The sequence below is a fragment of the Chiloscyllium punctatum genome, chromosome 31, assembly GCF_047496795.1.
Source record: "Chiloscyllium punctatum isolate Juve2018m chromosome 31, sChiPun1.3, whole genome shotgun sequence".
Classification (NCBI taxonomy): domain Eukaryota; kingdom Metazoa; phylum Chordata; class Chondrichthyes; order Orectolobiformes; family Hemiscylliidae; genus Chiloscyllium; species Chiloscyllium punctatum.
The window spans coordinates 71,826,094-71,845,270 of record NC_092769.1 but is presented as its reverse complement, the minus strand read 5'-3'; the positions used below and the strand labels follow the sequence as shown (position 1 = coordinate 71,845,270).

Sequence of the window (19,177 nt, the reverse complement as noted above, 5' to 3'; positions counted from 1 at the left end):
TCAGATACAAGAACCTTTCCTCCTAAGACAACCGGTCCATTGAAGGGGTTAGTTGAGTAAATCTTTGAATGCACTACATTCTTCTTTAATTAGGGAGATCAGTGCTGTACTCAGTATTTCGGATATGGTCACATCAGCACCTTGTATTACTGGAGTATGATCTCCCTACATTTGCCTTTGTTGTCCCTTGCAATAAATAATAGCCTTCTGATAGCTTCCCAATTACTTGTATCTGTATTTAAATCTTTTATGATTCATATACCAGGTCCCTTTGGATCTCAGAACTCTCAATTTCTCACCATTTAGAGAGTATGCATTTTTTTCTCTTTTGCCAAAATGGACAGCTTGAGAATTTCCCACATTATACTCCATTTGTCAGATGTTTGCCCACTTATGGGCAAGTCTCCTTATGTCCACTTCACCATTTACTTCCCAAATGAGTCTTTGTATCAAAAGAAACATTAACAGTCATATCTTTGATCCCTTCACCAAAGTTCTTAACTTAAGTTGTAAGCATTTGAGGCCTCGGCAGTGATCCCTGTGACCAACTGCTTGTTACAACTTAATATCTGGAGGAGGACTGATTTACGCCTTGTCTCTGTTTCCTGTTAGCTCCCCAATTTTCTGTCCATGCCAAAACGTTACCTCCACATCATGAGCATTTATTTTCTGCAATAGCATTTGTGGCACCTTATCAAATGCTTTCTGGAAATCTAGGTATATCCACCAGTTTCTCTTTATTCACAGCACATGTCACTTCCTTAAAAATGTCCAATAGATTAGTTAAACATGATTTCTCTTTCACAAAACTATGTTGACTCTCCCTGATTAACTTGATTTTTTAAAATGCCTAACTGTATCATCTTTAATAATATCTTCTAATATTCTCCTTGTGACAGATGGTAAGGTAACTCACTGTCTTGTAGTTTCCGGCTTTGTCTCTCACTCTTCAAATAAAGTGTGAGACAGGTGGGGTCCCCATTTTATTAATTTAATATTAGTCATATCATTTTTTCAGCTGAGTGCACATGTGAATACTGTATCCATTTATATGGACTGAATTTGACATTTATTTTAATGAAGGAGTTGTTACCACGTCTGTGTGCAATGACCTTGCAGCAGAATTTTATTCTGATTCAGTCTGAGCATGACAGGCATATTCGTGTTCACAAGGCCAGACTCGACTCTTGAGATCTGTAACAACCAGTTCTGAAGAAGTGTCACTGGACCCAAAATGTTAACACTGCTTTGTCTCCACAGATGCTGCCAGGCCTGTTGAGTTTTTCCAGCAATTTCTGTTTCTGTTGAATTGTATTCATAAATAGCTTAAACTTTAACAATGCACAGTACAATACCTGAGATAGTTTAAAATGCACAGGACATAAAAATTAACATAAATTTTAAGTTTTGCTGTAACTGCAGACTCCAAAGAAATCTTCAGAAGTTAGAAATAGGATAGTTTATACTGGTCCATTCTTACGTGAAAGAGAATACTGTCTTTTTCCTCATTGCTTTCAGCAAATTATGAAGCAACTTCATTTTTCATGATCGGCAATACAGTAATTGCTTTTCCACTTCTTAAGATTGAATATTTCGATGTTTTAACTAAACACTTTAATCAGATAATCCTGTATGAAATTCTGGTTCTATAAAGCCTTTCAGATGTGACAAGTTTTTGGACAAAACTGCATTGAGCATGGCCAGAAATATTTGATTTAAAACTCTTAAGGCCACCAGAGAGGCCACTCAGAGGATCTCTACATCAAGTCCTGTCCGTGATAGGCTGAATGATCCCATGCTGTGCAGCAGTTGGATGATTTTGAGCGCCAGATTCTGCTGCTGATTACTGTTCATTGACCCCTGTTGCAAAGTATGTCTATACTAATGATGATAAGGAGGTGCTGGTGTTGGACTGGGGTGGACAAAGTAAAAGAAAAATCACAGAACACTAGGTTATAGTCCAACAGGTTTATTTGGAAGTACTAGCTTTCAGAGCGCTGCTCCTTAATCTGTGGAGCAGGATCTTAAGACACAGAATTTATAGCAAAAGATGACAGTGTTATGCAACTGAAACGATATATTGAACAAACCTAGATTGCTGTTAAGTCTTTAATCTTTTAGTATGGGTTGCAGGTTTCAGTTCATTAATATGTAAATCCCAGAACTTCTTTTAAGTCACATTCTCAAGATAACTTAAGATAACAAAAAAAATCTCAGCTCATAATTAATTAAAGGTATGCAGTTAGAGTCTGTCTGTATCCCATTCTTGAGTCAGACTGGTTCTGTTTCCAAAGTAGGAATTTATAAAATGTTAATGGATTGACTACCTGCAGATATGTGCTTTTTGAGCAAAATAGAATGTGTCTGCAAATACAATTTATAAATTCTTACTTTGGAAATAGAACAAGCCTGACTTAAGTTTGGGATACATACAGACTCTAACCTCACACCAATTCACCCTCACCTGCACATCTTTGGATTGTGGGAGGAAACCGGAGCAAACCCACGGAGACATGGGGAGAATGTGCAAACTCCATACAGACAGTCACCCGAGGCTGGAATCAAACCTGGGTCTCTGATGCCGTGAGGCAGCGGTGCTAACCACTGTGCCACCGTGCTGCCCTATATTGAACAAGATGATATAGAAGATGAGCCAAACAAGGATGGAGTACAACTGAAATTCAAAAGCTATATATTTGAAGAAGGTGATGGATACACATGAGCTTTAGACATCTACGCAGCATCTATTTCAGGAGGAGCCCAGAGAAGAGTTTAGTGGAGAGGAGGAAGTAGTATCTTGCAATTCAACTTCTCTTGAAGAAATACTTATAATGCAAAATCATCCATGAATGGAGCAGAGGGTGAAGATGATGAAAATCCAGCAAGCAGCAATGATTTGAATTGAAATTTGTAAAGAATGACATTCAGGGACATAGCTGCAAGAAGAAAATGGACAAGAGATGAAGGTAGGATGATATAGCATACTTAGAAAAGATAGAGTAGATGATAGTAAGGAAGACTTTGCATGTGAAAGTACCTAATATGACACCATCTTCAGTGGATTGGAGGGGCTGCGAATGACACTGGAGCAAGAAATGGACTTTGAAAATTTCATCGATGCTTATCACCAAATTCAGACAATACATGAAGAAGAGAACATTGACATTGGTACTGCAGTGGAGGCTGGTGCAATTGCAACATTTAAAAGGCACCTGGATGAGTATACGAATAGGAAGAGTTTAGAGGGATGTAGGGCAAGTGCTGGTACCTGGGACTAGAATAATTTACAAAATCTGGATGGCATGAATGAGTTGGACTGAAGGATCTATTTCCATTGCTGTACATCTCTATGACTCTCAGGCAGCTGGGTCCTCAATTTGAGCAACTGTATTTCAAACTTGTCCATCTTTCCATGGCATATGAGACATATCAAGAAGACAGTGACAAATAATATCAGCCATTTGTGACTGATCTGTTACAGATTTTTTTTAAATATACAAGCATGTGCATATTTTGAAAATGCTAGAACTCTTGGATTCTGGTTGTATGGATACAAGTTCAGCTTCATGGAAGTTACAGTACTGTATATGAATGCATTTGATATACAGTACAAGAACATGGCTTGATTTTTATCCCTTATCCAGGATTATAATCTGTGTTATTTTCTTTCAAAGTTTCCAAAGTCTGTCACCTTTTTGTATTTTTGGATCTAGCTGCTGATGAAGGATATGCATACTTAATAGAATTCTCTGGCCAAAGTGCTTCCTTCACAACCCCAGAATTGAGTTACAGTGTTGAAATGGAATGGATCATGAAATGCTGTGGAATTCAAAATGTGTATATTTTCCATTTCCATTGCAAATGAGGATGTCCTGTTATGGAGGAATCCTTTTCTGAGTTTAATGCTGCAGAACACTAACCTGAAGATAGACTTTTACATTGTAATATAGTCTCAATTTATTGTACAGTACTTCAAAGTACAAAGTTCATACAAATGTATTATATTTTCTAATGATTAGAAATAAAGCTTCACTTATACTACAAAAATATAAGCTGTCAAAAACAACTCCACCATGAAACTCCTTGATGGAGATGGCACCAATCCAATTTCTGCTGGAGGTTGAGTGAGGTGTGGATTGAGAATTGGTTGTGCCAGAATTCAGTTTTATTAAACAGGGCCTTTTTAAAAAAATCTGGTGGATGTGGTTGTGGTTTTGTTGGAATTTTGCCTCACCTGCCTCTGAAATTTCCTGGGAATGAAGAGTTCATTAGTTCTGTTTATGCTCAGCAGGGTTTTGAATTTAAACCAGAATTCTGTTCGACCAGGTTTCTGCCCTGTTTACAACTTCAAATTCTGAACCTGTGGTAGGAGTGTTGTGTGCACTTTATGAATGCTTCATATGCCTGACAAATAACTTGTGTATGAAAGAAAAACAACTTTTCTTAGAGAGCCTGAAGTAGTTCCTTTTTAAGGGTCACTGATTAGGCTTGTCAACATTGAATTACACAGCATTTACAGCACAGAAATAGGCCATTTGCCAGCCTTTAAACTCCACATGGGGCTTTCTCACTCTCGTTCATCTCATCCAGTGAGCAAAACCTTCTATTCGTTTCTCCTTAAGTTTCCCCTTAAATGCGTATAATTCTTGATACATTCCCCTGCCTTCCAAAAGAATGCAGGGTGCATGGTTAGCATGCACAGAATATATTTTCTCCTTTTGTACATGAAATTTGCAGTTGCGGGCATTTGAAGGGTGAGGGTGTGGTGGTCTGCACAACTGTTACAGAGCTTGCTTTGCATTTTTGAGTAGTTGTCTGGTAGTTACAAGCACGAATGTTTGGCACCTATTTAAAGGCCCAGCAGCAAACTACATCATACATAAGTAGGATGTCATTTAACAAAAGAAGCATTTTATGGGATAATGCAAGAAGTGTTATTTAGATTGAACATTTTCTCAGCAAGAGCAAGTTTTACAGTATTGTTTATGAAACTTTTAACAGGAGTCGTGAAGAAGGGTTATACCCGAAACGTTGACTTCTCCACTTCCTGTTGCAGCCTGGCTTGCTGTGTTCTTCTAGTCTCCTGCTTGTCTGTTGTAAATTTTTAACAAGCAATTTACTTGTGGTAGCTGAAGATGTAGCTGATGGTGTTTGTGTGACCCTCCTGTCTACACTTACATTTGGAGATGTATGTCTTTTGATAATGCTCTTGTATCAACAGAAACCCAGTTCTTCTTCATGGAGGTGATATGAATTGTTGTTGTGCTGCTTTATGGATGGAATCCAAAGAAAATGGAAATTTGGGGTTGTGACATAAGGAATGTTATCTAAATCATTTCATTCTGGATGTTGGTGTCTCTGGCTAGGCCATCAACCAACACCTAGTGCTAATGTCCTTAAGAAGATGGTGGTGAGCAGTCCATGTGGTGTAGGTAGCCCAATGGTGCTGTTAGGAAGGGGATTTCAGAATTTAGACCGTCAGGAAAGGTTTTTACAGATTTGTAGTGTGAAATCCGTGCAAGAGATGTTATCACCTTTCCGAGTTCTGGTACTGTTGTACCTGAATTTAACTGTTTTATTGATGTAATGGTTAGGAGGGCATACTTGGGGATATGATCAACATGACACTCCCCAAGCAGGTGGTCTACTCCCAGCTTTGAAATGGCAGGCAAGCCCCAGGTGGACAGGGCATTCCCACAGACACGTCATTGGCCAAGACCATCTAAAATGAAGGAGGAGCATTCTGGAAGAGTACTTTGTGACTTACCGTCAGGGAGAGGTGGAAGCCAGGCAAAAACAGTGTAAGGAGCACGCTTCCACATTACTACCCCATCCACCCCTTCCCATGACCACCTTCTGTCCCAAGTGTAACAGAGCCTGCAGTAGCTGCATCGGTCTGTACAATCACCTGTGGACACACCCTCATAGTGGAAGAGAGTCATCCTCATCTCTGAGGGACTGCTGCTGCTGCTGATGATGATGATGATGCTTGGAGAGTGTAATAGTGTACCAGACGGATAATTGAATAGATTTGGAAGCTGATGATCAAAATATATTAAATGACATCGTACTGCAATTGCATAATGCTCCAAACTAACTATATTGGGTGTGCCATTCATTGAAATATTAAAATGCTGGAATGCAGCAGAGAGATCCTAAGCAGCTGCCAAATGTCTGAGCCTCTCACCACAAAGAGAGCCTAAAGAGATGGTGTCGTTATTGTTTTAAAGGATAAAGCTGTGATTTTAAATTAAGTATCTGATGGTGAATGGTAGGGTAAAAGTAAAACTGGAACTTGACTTCAAAGTAAACCTTGCCATTAGGATGAGACACAGGTCGAACTTCATATTGGATACTATTGGATTGACCAGTTCTGTTCCTCAGCACAAGACAAATCCAACTTAAAGGGCAAATTTGAAAATATCATATTTGCTTTTTGGCTAACATCCTGGAACAGCATTTAACTCCATGTTCTATTTCGGCAAGCATGCTATCCAGGTAACCAGGCATTATTGTCTGCATTTTCACTTTGAGCTCTTACCCGTTTTCTACCTTGATTTGTCTTGATTTGGAGATGCTGGTGTTGGACTGGGGTGTACAATGTTAAAAATCACACAACACCAGGTTATTTGGAAGCACCAGCTTTCGGAGCTCTGCTCCTTCACCTGACGAAGAAGCAGCGTTCCGAAAACTAGTGCTTCCAAATAAACCTGTTGGACTATAACCTGGTCTTGTGTGATTTTTAGCTTTGATTTGCCTTGCGCCTGAAACCCTTCAACATTTGGCTGTTACTGCTGTCATTTACCATATGTTCTTTTCTTTTAATCACTTCACATTGGCACAGTCTTCAGTCATTGTGTTTTTGCACTCTGGAAATCTACTCCAAACACACTTATTCTTGTTAATTTTCTCCTGCCTCTTCAATCTTCTCCTTTTACTCCTGTTCACTGTCCCATTTTCATACTGTTGCATTACGTGCTAGGTGCTGTATAACTAGAAGTTGCTATGCTTTGGATTATATGTGCAATTATGTGAGATCTTGCTATGTAGACAGTTGAATGGTTTGCACTATAGATGTATACCCGATGCGTCGTTAGAAGTTTTGAAATGTAAACTGTTGAAAAATGCACAATGCACAAATTTAATTTCTGCAACTATGCAGACATTTTATACCTGTTGAAAATCAGGCTCTTTTCCTTTCACTTGTGATGAAGTTAAATTATTCAAATAACTTGTTTTTCTGTAGACAAACTAAAATGCAGTTATACAGCATGCCAAGATATGGCCCTTTGGTACAAAGTTAAAAATCACACAACACCAGGTTATAGTCCAACAGGTTTAATTGGAAGCACACTAGCTTTCAGAGCAACGCTCCTTCATCAGGTGATAGTGGAGGGCTTGATCGTAACACAGAATTTATAGCAAAAATTTACAATGTGATGTAACTGAAATTATACATTGAATAATTGATTGATTCCCTTTGGTGCAGGAATGGATTACTCAGCTTGTTTACATTCTTAATGTTAATATGCTGATTTCTGGTTCGTTTTCTTTAGGCTGAATTCACATATGTAAAAACTATGCTTTGCCTATTATCGGACATACTATGATTCTTCATAAACTGTTGGCATGCAGCTCACAAACTACTTGTGCTGGCTTTAAAACTTTGACACAGCTAATATGGCAGGATAGGATCAGAATCTCAGCTGCCAGCGGGATTTCCTAAAGAGACAAATGAGAATAAATGGGACTGAACAATGAAGAATCTGAGAATATATGCTTAGAAAGTACTCACAGTATCGTATGGCAGGCCTGTAGTAAACAGCGATGAGGTCAAGTTATTTGGCAAGAGCTGAGGTGTTTGAAAAGCATAGCCAGTCAGGCAGCAACCATGGAGCATGAGAGTCGATGTTTTGGGCATAAGCCCTTCATCAGGAGGGCAAGGGCAAGCTGGTGGCTCAGTGGTTAGCACTGCTTCCTCACAGCACTATGGACCGAATTTCAGTTCCAGCGTTGGGCGACTGTCTGTGTGGAGTTTACATGTTCTCTCTGTGTCTGCAATGGTTTCCTTCAGGTTCTCCAGTTTCCTCCCACGGTCGAAAGATATGCAATTTAGGTAGATTGGCTATGCTAACTTGCCCATTGGGTCCAGGATTTGTATGCTAGGTGGATTAACCATGGGAAATGCAGGGTTACAGGGATAGGGTAGGGTGATGGGTCTGGGTGGGATACTCTTTGGAGGGGCTGAATGACCTGCTTGCACACTGTAGGGATTCTATGATACTCTGGCACAAGAAAGCTGTCAGTGTCCATACCAACTCTATGTAGCAAAATCCAATCAACCCGTCTAATTTCATTTGCAGCAGGTTCCATGGAGACAGATTGTACACATTCTTCTGGAAAAAGGTGGTTAATGTGAATGACTTTATATTTTAAAGTAATGGAATAAGTGGAACCATGTAAGCTCAAATTATTTTGAGACTTTGCCCTGGGAAGAAAGCTTGTTGGATGGAGATGGGGGATGGAGAAGTGCAAGTCCATTAAATCGACATTTCACCTACCACTGCCAGCATTGGACATCAGCTTAAGATTCACCACGGCAACTTGCCAAATCACCACCAACATCATCTTCCAAGCTTGCAACATAGAAACATAGAGAAAAGTATAAAATACGAACAGAAGTAGGCCATTCAGCCCTTTGAGCCCAATCTGCCATTCATTATGATAATGGCTGATAATCTAACTCAATAGCTTGCTCCTCTTTCTCCCACCTATCTTTTCATCCCTTTAACCCCAAGTGCTGTATTCAGTTCCTTCTTGAAATAATAGTGTTTTGTCTTTGACTGCTTCCCATGGTAGCAAATGCCACAGGCTCCTACTCTCTGGGTGAAGAAATTACTTCTTACCTCAGTCCTAAATGGTTTACCCCATATCCTTAGACTGAGAGTTCTGGTTCTGAACTCTCCCACCATCCTTCCTGCATCTCCTTTATAGTCCTGATAGAAATTTATTGGTTTCTATGAGATTCTTCCTCAACCTTCTGAACTCCAGTAAACATAATCCTAACTGATCCAATATTCCCCCATACTCAGTTCTACCATCCCAAGAGTCAGACTGGTAAACTTTTGGTGCACTCCCTCTATAAGAAGAACATACTTCTTCTGATAAAAGAGACCAATCATCATCCCCCTCATCATCTCTGCTATAACCTCGAAGAATCCAGTAGATTTGTTAAGCAAGATTTTCCTTTTACAAATCCATGTTGACTATCTGATCTTGCCACCGTTTTGTAAATGCATGGCTATGAATTCTTTTATAACAAACTCTAGTATTTTTCCCACCACCGACGTCAGGCTGACTGGTTTATAATTCCTGGTTTTCTGTCTGCTTCCTTTCTTAAATAGAGGGATTAAATTAGCTACCCTCCAATTTGTAGGAACTGTTCTGAAGTCTACAGAATCTTGGAAGATGACCATCAATGCATATTTCTAGGGCTGCTCCGTTAAGCGCTCTGATGTTTCCTGGTTACTGCCAAGCAAAAGGAAGGAAAGAAAAACATCTGTTACCTTTGTGGATGCAGCAGCAGAGTATGCACATATGGAAGTTGAGTATGCAGTGACGTTTGATGTGTAACAATGATGCATGTTACATTTGTTTTCTTTACAGTCTTAGGAGGTTGCTACTTTCCAAAGATGCAATTCCTTCAGTTACAGAATTAAATCCAAACCCTATTCCTGCCCTAGTGATTTGAGATGGAAAGCAAAGTCATGTTGCACTGTTGGAAAAGGAGCAAAGAATTCTCCTGTGGCCTGGCTAATATTTCCCTGTAAATCAGTACCATTAAATTCAACTAGTTGTACGTTTGTAACAAACATACTGAAATGACTTATGTTTGCTTGCAAAATAACAACTGAAATTTAAAATAGACATTCTTAAGGTGAGAGGAGAAGAATTTAAAGAACACCTGAAGGACATTTGTTTTATGCAGAGTGTGAATCACATGTGGAATGAACTCCTAAGGAAGTGGTGGATATAGGTTGAATCACAACTTTTAAAAGACATTTGGATAAGTACATGAATAGAAAGGATTTGGAGGGATGTGAGCCTGGAGCAGGCAGCTGGGACTAGTTTAGTTTGGGACTATATTCAGCATGGACTAGTTGGACCCAAGGGTCAGTTTCCTTGCTGTATGACTGTATATGCACTGTGACACATTAGGGAGGGAGAAAGTTTCCTGACATTTTATTCCAGGCAGTGGTAATTATGAAGCCGTGAAAACAGAGCTTCCATGAAAGTCAGGGAGACAGAAAGCAGGAAGCACATAAGCCATATTAGCATCTGTCATTTGGAAAATGTGGCCGGTGGCATTGTTAATTAATTATGTATTTAGTGTAATAGAAAAGGATAACCTGAGTTCAGGAAGTCTTAGAGTCATAAAGGAAAGTGAGATGTAAAAGCAGTTTGGATAGAGATTAAAAGTAACAAAGGTGAGAATCATTTGAGAGTAGTTAGCAGGTTCTCCAACAGTAACCATAATAAGAAAATGGAGCAGACTTAGGGCATTCAGCCCATCAAGTCTGTTTTTCCATTTGATCATGGCTGATATGATTTTCAATCCTATTCTCCTGCTTTCACGCTGTCACCCTTGATCCCATTGCTAGTCAAGAATCTATCTATCTCTTTCTTAAATGCACTCAATGACTTGGCCTCCACAGCCTTCTGCTGCATTGGGTTCCATGGATTCATAATTCTCTGGCTGAAGAATTTCCTTCTCAATTTAGTTCTAAAGATAGTCTAAGTCTTTACTCTAAGGCAGTCTGTTGGGCCCTAATCTAGTGGAAACATTTTTTCCATGTCCATCTGTCCAAGCCTCTCAGTATTTTGTAAGTTTCAAAGAGATCCCTCCTCATCTTTCTAAAATCCATCGTTGGACAGACCCAGAGTCCTCAACAGCCCCTCATATGACATGCTTAATCCCCAGGATCATTCTTGGAAACCTCCTCTGGACATCCTCCAGAGTCAGCGCATCCTTAGATATGGGCACCAAAACTGCTCACAATATTCTAAATGCAGTCTGACCACGTGGTAGGCTAGAATATAATGAAAACATAATGAGAGATTATCAGAAAGATATGGCAATAATCAGGAAATTTTAATCTTCATCTGTACTAGAAAGATCAGATGAGTAAAGGTGACCTAGATGAACAGATAGAATAACATGCTTTTATAATAGTTTCTTACGAGAGCAGGCTGTAATAGGTGTGATATTGTGCAATAAGATAGGAATAATTAATTACTTGGCGCAGATGATGACCCTGAGAGGCAACTATCACAATATGAATCTTACATTCAATTGAGGAAGGAAAGTGTTGGTCATAACTAATATTTTAAACTTAAATAGGGGAAATTGTGAAGGCATTAAAGCATAACTTTAATGGAAATGTGGGGGACAGAAAGCAGAAAACCCTTAAGCCAGTTTTGTAAACATTTGTCAGGATGAAGATGTTTGAAGATGTTATTAAAAACATTATTTGGGGTCCGTAGTGCCATTCAAGATAACCAAGCAAAGTTAAAATGCCTTTGTGAAAGGAAAATCATGTTTAACCAATTTATTCAAGTTATTTGAAAAAATAATGTGCTGTAGATAAAGGGGAACCTGCGGATATACTGTACTTAGATTTCCAGAAGGTATTTGATTAGGTGCCATTAGTAGAGTAGCTTTTATTTGTCATTTCTAACATCTACAACTGATAGAGTAAAAACAAGACAGCGTTCATTATCAAAGATTATTGTGAAAAATAAAATTTATGATGTCCGTGATAACTTATCTGCCTGTTTAGAAGATTCGCTAGCTAACAGGAAACAGAGTTAGACATTGAGGCATCAGTTTCTTGTTGGCTAGATAAAATGAATGAATTCCACAGAGGTCAGTGTCTCAACCTTTTACAAAGGTGTCGCGTTGTTCAGTGATTAACACTGCTGCTGTTGATTCCATCCTCAGGCAACTGTCTATGTGGAGTTGGTACATTCTTCCCTTGTCTGTGTGAGTTTCCTCCAGGTGCTCCTGTTTCCTCTTGCTGTCCAACTATGTGCATGTTAGGTGGATTAGCTGTGCTAAATTGTCCTGTAGTGTCCAAGGATTTGAAGGCTAGGCCATGGAAGATGTGGTGTAGACTTGCTGAGCTGAATGGCCTGCTTCCACACTGTAGGGATTCTATTATTTTATAATTTATATAAATGACTTAGATGAAGGGACTGAAGATGAAGTTGCTAAATGTACTGAGATTATAAGGAATTTGGGTAGGTTGAGTGGGCAAGAATCTGGCAAATGGAGTATAATGTGGGAAAATGTGAAATTGTTTTGGCATACAAACTGAAAAATAAACGTTATCTAAACAGTGAGAGGCACAAGATATGTAGGCATCTGGTTATCCTTGCTGGAAAAGCGCAGCAGGTCAGGCAGCATCCAAGGAGCAGGAGAATTGACGTTTCTTGCATGAGCCCTTCTTCAGGAAATGGGAGGAAGAGAGCTTCTTCATGGAAGGCATCCTTGCAAGAGGATTCGCAGTAGGTTAAAATCTTCGAGGAGAAAGTGAGGACTGCAGATGCTAGAGATCAGAATCTCCAGCATCTGCAGTCCTCACTTTCTCCATCTAGTTATCCTTGTAAATGAATCAGAAAGGGTTGCAAACCAGATACAGCATATTTAGTAAAACTAATAGAATGTTATAAGTTGTTGTGAGGGGAATCAAATATAAACATAAAGAAGTTATGCTTCAGTTATTCAGGGCATTAGTGAGACTCAATCTGGTGTATGGTATTGGTCTCTATATTTTACTAGACTTAATACCTCAAGGGGTTGGATTGTCTTACGAAGAAAGATCGGACAAGCTAAGTTTGTATCTACTGGAGTTGAGAAGAGGCACCTTGATTGAAGCATGGAAGATACTGAGAGGTATTGTCAGGATGTACAGAGGAATCTCAGCTATCCAAAGGACACAGGTGAGGAGTATTTTGTTTGGTTAATCAAATTCTGAATAATTGAATACTGGAATACTGGATAACATAGTTTAGTCAAGCATCAGGATCTTGTGATCTTGCTGGATAATCCGATATTCGGATAATCGAATGCTGGATAATTGAGGTTCCTCTGTATGTAGAATGGCTGTTTCCTGTTGTGGTGGTGTCTTTAGGATTGAGGTCTCCCATTTCAGACAGAGGTGAAGAATGATGAATTTTCTCTCAGGGGCATGAATCTTTGGAACTGTCTTCTTGAAAGACAGTGGAAGCATAATCTTTGAATATTTTTAAGGCAAAGATAAATAGATTCTTGATAAGCAAGTGTGTGAAGGGTTATAAATCTGCAAACTTTGGGGAGAATGCAGAGTCATTCAGATTAACCAGGATGTTCTTGAATTGCTGCATGCATATTTCAAGGCGCCGAGTCACTTTTTACAACTCCTGATATGTATTTTTGTATTTATATAACTGTCTTGAGGTGTTTTTGAAATAAGACTGGGTGCTTCAGAAACTTGGGTGTCTATTGGTTTATGATAAGAACATCTACAACTCCCTTGAACTGGGTGCTAACCATTATTACATAATGCATCAATTGTTAAAGCTATCAGTAAGCAGACAGATATATTAGTAAGGGAACTCTCAGAGCTTTAGATATGAACTTTTCCATCCACTAAAAACTGCTTTGATTTAATTCAATTTAATGTAAGTTTAAGGATAGATGCAGCCATTGAACAGAAATTAAAATTCAGTCCTCTTTATCAGGGTGTTCAATCAGAAACTGGATGGATTAATTAAGACAGGATGCTTAAGATGCTGCTATGTAGTAAATACACCATAAAATCAAAACTCGTCAAGTCATTATCATTGATCAGACACAGAGTTACTGGATTTACAAATTTTGATTTATTTACAATTACTTAATTTGTAAGTGAGTTGCTTGGTGAGTTGTACAGATTGAAAGATTCCTCAGTTCCAGTTCTGTGTTGGATTAGCTGATTTGACACTGATTGGCTGTGGTGAAGCTGTATTAAGAGTCACTGTCTCTGAACTAGGGAGTGGTCAGAATTAGTATTGTTATTGTCTATCCTGTTTTGATCTTGTGAGTATATGGATGACTGGGTTGTCCAGAATTTGTGTACAAAATCAAAGATTAAGTAAGATTTCTGAGTGTTGCTTGCACTGTGGAAAACCAGCACAGCTTTTGGGGAAGAACAGAGAAAATGGAAATTGGAGAAGAAATTGTAACTTCAGAAAATTGTTGACAGAGGTTAACTATAATTTGTATTATAAAATTGTATGTTTATACAGATATGTGCTAGCTGTGTTTTTTCAGTTGTATATTTGGAATCAGGTGAACATAATGGGAGTTTTGGAGTGTTCTGGATTGTAGCCGTTCCCATAGCAAAGAAGTAACTATTTGGCTTTTTGTTACTGTTTCAAAGCACTTTGCAGCCAATGAAATACTTACTAAATTATATTTATTATAGTGATGTAGGAAACGCAGAAACCAATTTGTGCATTGCAGGCTCCCATAGATCAGACAGCTGGTATCTAGCCCAAACCTCAACTTGAAAAAATATCATGAAGTTACTTTTTGTCATTTATGTAAATGATTTGGATGTGAACATAGGAGGTATAGTTAGTAAGTTTGCAGATAACACCAAAATTGGAGGTGTAGTGTACAGCGAAGAAGGTTACCTCAGATTACAATGAGATCTTGATCAGATAGGCCAATGAGGAATGGCACATGGAGTTTAATTTAGATAAATGGGAGGTGCTGCATTTTGGGAAAGCAAATCTTAGCAAGACTTATAAACGTAATGATAAAGTCCGAGGGAGTGTTGCTGAACAAAGAGATTTGGAGTGCAGGTTCATATCTCCTTGAAAGTAGAGTCGTAGATAGATAGGATAGTGAAGAAGGCGTTTGGTATGCTTTTCTTTATTGGTCAGAGTATTGAGTATAGGAGTTGAGAGGTCATGTCCCAGCTGTGCAGGACATTGGTTAGGCCACTTTTGGAATATTGCATGCAGTTCTGATCTCCTTCCTATCAGAAGGATGTTGTGAAACTTGAAAAGGTTCAGAAAAGATTTACAAAGATGTTGCCAGGGTTGGAGGATTTGAGCTATAGGGAGAGGCTGAATAGGCTAGGGCTGTTTTCCCTGGAGCGTCAGATGCTGAGGGATGACCTTATAGAGGTTTATAAAATCATGAGGGGCATGAATAACATAAAAAGACAAGGTTCTGGACGTGGTTTGCTCACTGAGCTGGAAGGTTCATTTGCAGATGTTTCGTCACCCTGCTAGTTAAAGTGGTGTCCTTCTTTATCTGCATGTAAGGATGCTAGTATATGGACATCAACTAGCTACAAAACGTTGTGACCCTCTCTCACGAGTATCCTTACATACAGATAAATACTAGGACAAGCCAAACAGAGCCACGCTAAGATAAGCCAAACAGAGACACGCACGAGAATTCCTAGAAGCATGGCATTCCAACTTGAACTCTATCAACAAACACATCCAATTAGACCCCCATCTACCACACCCTGAGAAAAAGAGCAGTAAGTGACATCACCACAGGAAATGACATCATTGGAAATGACATCACCAACCCAAACATATAAATAGAAAGCAGTAATTATCAGCAATGCTTCGCCCGGAGGCCTACTGCAGATGTTACCTAGCAGGGTGACGAAACATCTGGAAATGAACCTTCCAGCTCAGCGAGCAAACCTATGTCCAAAATTCAACCTGAGCTACAAATCTTCTCAAAACTTGCTAAATAGACAAGGTCTTTTCCCTGGGGTGGGGGAGTCCAGAACTAGAGGGCATAGGTTTAGGGTTAGAGGGGAAAGATATAAAAGAGACTTAAGGTGCAACGTTTTCAAACAGAGGGTGGTATGTGTGTGGAATGGGCTGCCAGAGGAAGTGGTGGAGGCTAGTACAATTGCAACATTTAAAAGGATATGTATGGCTTTGGAGGAATATAGGCAAGGTGCTGGCAAGTGGGACTAGATTGAGTTGGGATATCTGGTTGGCATGGACAAGTTGGACCGGAGTGTCTGTTGCCGTGCTGTACATATCTATGACTCTGTGACTCTAAGTCTGTCTGTTCTTGGAGGCTTATTTGGTCTCATTAAGTAGTAGGTGACTGACAGCCTCAAATCTTCATCATGAGTTTTGCCAAGGAACCTAAATTTATATAGCTATCCCAGTATTGAATCATAGAATCCCTATGTTAAAAATCACACAACACCAGGCTATAGTCCAACAGATTTAATTGGAAGCACACTTGCTTTCGGAGCGATGCTCCTTCATCAGGTGATTGTCACCTGATTCTTCGACAATCACCTGATGAAGGAGCGTCGCTCCGAAAGCTAGTGTGCTTCCAATTAAACCTGTTGGACTATAACCTGGTGTTGTGTGATTTTTAACTTTGTACACCCCAGTCCAACACCGGCATCTCCAAATCTAGAATCCCTATAGTATGGAAACAGGCCATTCGGCTCATCGGGTTTGCACTGCCCCTCAGAAGAACATCCTACCCAGAACCACACCCACACTCCTGCACCTCTGCATTTCCCATTGCTAATCCACCTAGCCTGTGCATCTCCGGATGTTATGGGCAATTTAGTACGGCCAATGCATCTAACCTGCACACCTTTGTATTGTGGAAAGAAACCGGAGTACCTGGAGGAAACCCATGCAGAGAAAGGAGAATGTGCAAACTCCACACAGATAGTCGCCCAAAGGTTGAATCGAACCAGGGACTCTGGCGCTGTGAGGCAGCAGTGATAACCATTTCGCTGTCCTATTTGAATACTGAGCAATGAGAATGTTTCGTACCTTCAGAAAATTTATTGGCAAAAGTAACCTCTAGAGAATTAAATCAATAATTAAATAAATCGTAAGGAAACAAAAACGTTGAAGGTTTCTAACCTGTAGTAGCAATGGACTGTATTGTTTATAATTAAACCATTTTGGAATAAAATAGCATCAGAGTTGGAGGGAGACTCAAAGTATGTTGCCTTTCCTGAAATTTTTAGGATCCACCATTTCTACCAGCAATAATTGCTTTAAAAAATATGCTGAGAAGTGTGGGAGAGTCTGGGTGTTAGTAGTGCAGAAGTGCACTTTTCTTTGGCAGTGTTGAGTGATTTGTAGTAACTTATCCACCTAAAAGCCGTTGAATGTAAAGTGAGACAAAGGCAATTATACTGTTTCTTTTGAGTATTCCACAATGGACTGTGTCATCTTACTTTTGAATGTAGAATTATTTCATAGCACCCATCTCAACACCGTGTTTTCTGTTACAGCACATACCCAATCATTTCTATCTAAAGCAAGTAGTAAGAATTTAGTGATTATTTCTGATCAATTTTAAATAGTATTGTGATTATGATGCCTAAACATGGGAGATTCGCAGTACAAGATATGTTATTTCCCCATTAGTAATTTAACAAAGATATTTACGTGACTTCTTCTCATATTCCTGGGCTATTCCAAATCACTTGATGGGTGGGAGCAAAGAAATGGTATTAATTGGATAGCTTTGCCAAAGAACCTGCTGCAGTGCAGTGGATCACATGGTCTCCAGTTGCCTAAACATGGGAGATTCCCAGTACAAGATACTGTTATTTCCCTGTTTAGACCATTGGTAGTTTAACAAAGATATTTATGTGACTTCTTCTCATATTCCTGGGCTATTCCAAATCAGTTGGTGGGTGGGAGCAAAGAAATGGCATTAATTGGATAACTTTGCCAAAGGACCTGCAGCATTGCAATGGGTCAAATGGTCTCCATCTGCATTGCACATTGCTGTGAATCTTCGACTTTCTGAGCACTAGATGTCTATTGCATGCAAGCACGGATGCGCACAGCAAAATCCTTCACACAGCAAATGAGCAAGTACATCAAATGGATTTAAGGGAAGTGATCAGATTTTATTGAGGGGTGACTGTTGGCCAGTGCTTGAGCAGAACTCCCTACTTCCAACCATCACTGGATGAGTAATCCAAAGGCCAAGTCCAATTCAATGCTAAACTATCATGTAAGATGGTCTGCTTCTCAGCCCAGTGGAATCTTAGTTCCTGTTAGCTTCCTGCTTTGTTCAACCATCCATATATAAAAAAACAACCTTCTGCCTGTAATATGAGACTCGCTCAGCAAGCTCTGCCCTGCCTTTTATTGAGCCAAGCCCTTTGGCAAACAGGTGTGTGTTCATCACCATTCCAAATTGCCACTGACATTGCACTTGTTCCAACTTATTAGATTTTTGCTTCTGTAAGCAGCATTGTCATACACCATAAATGATGAAACATAGTTGACTACTAAATTGTTTCGAAAACTTTACATTGCATCAGCAAAAGTCTGTAGAAATAGGATGGCAAAGCCCTTGACAGTTGTGTGGTGAATTTAGTCTTTTGTTCAAACTTCTTGTTGTGTCTCATGTTGTTGTTAAAGGCAAATGTCTGACATGGCGAGGAACTTGTTTTATATTGACTTGGTGTAGCAAAATGGCTTATACTGAGAGTCTAATTTTTCTGTCCAGTTATCTGAAAGCACTGATTCATTCTAGAGATGTACTTTTGTCACTGCTTCCTGTTCTCTTGTTCCTTGCCCAAATAAACCCTGTTTGTGCAGCAAATGTGTATGTAGTGACAGTATCAGCAGGATATTTGATTGTGGATGACATCACAACCTTGTCTTCACCTTTTATTCATATGGAGCTATATTACAGTCAAGTTTTGACAGATAGTGCAGTGGTCCTGAAGACACGTTTACTGTTCCTGAAGCTGTTGTGCTAGAGATCATCTGGCTCAGTTCAAGCCACAATGCTGGTCTTTGTGTCTTAGTGTTTTGCTGGGTGGTAACTTAGCATCAGGAAGGCTCATTACTGTTTATGACTTGTTAGAGGTTTTTTGTATAACTAAGAGAACCAAAGTTATTGTATAGTAGAAGGGTCACTGGACTTGAAATGTTAGTTCTGCTTTCTTTCTAAAGATGCTGCCAGACCTGCTGAGAATCTCCTGCAAGTTCTGTTTTTTGTTTTAGAATTAATGCTTGCTTGATCAGCAATTCTTGTCCAAGTGATGAAGAAAATGATCACTATACTGATTTCTATATCAAATACAGATATTGAGCACAAGTGCATCCA

At 39.4% G+C, this 19,177-nt stretch overlaps 1 protein-coding gene across 10 annotated transcripts in view; it reads left to right on the top strand.

The window, feature by feature from the left end:
• Positions 1-19,177, top strand: part of LOC140457050 (spectrin beta chain, non-erythrocytic 1-like) — a 300,358-nt gene that overhangs the window by 179,547 nt on the left and 101,634 nt on the right. The gene's annotated exons all lie outside the window — the stretch shown is intronic.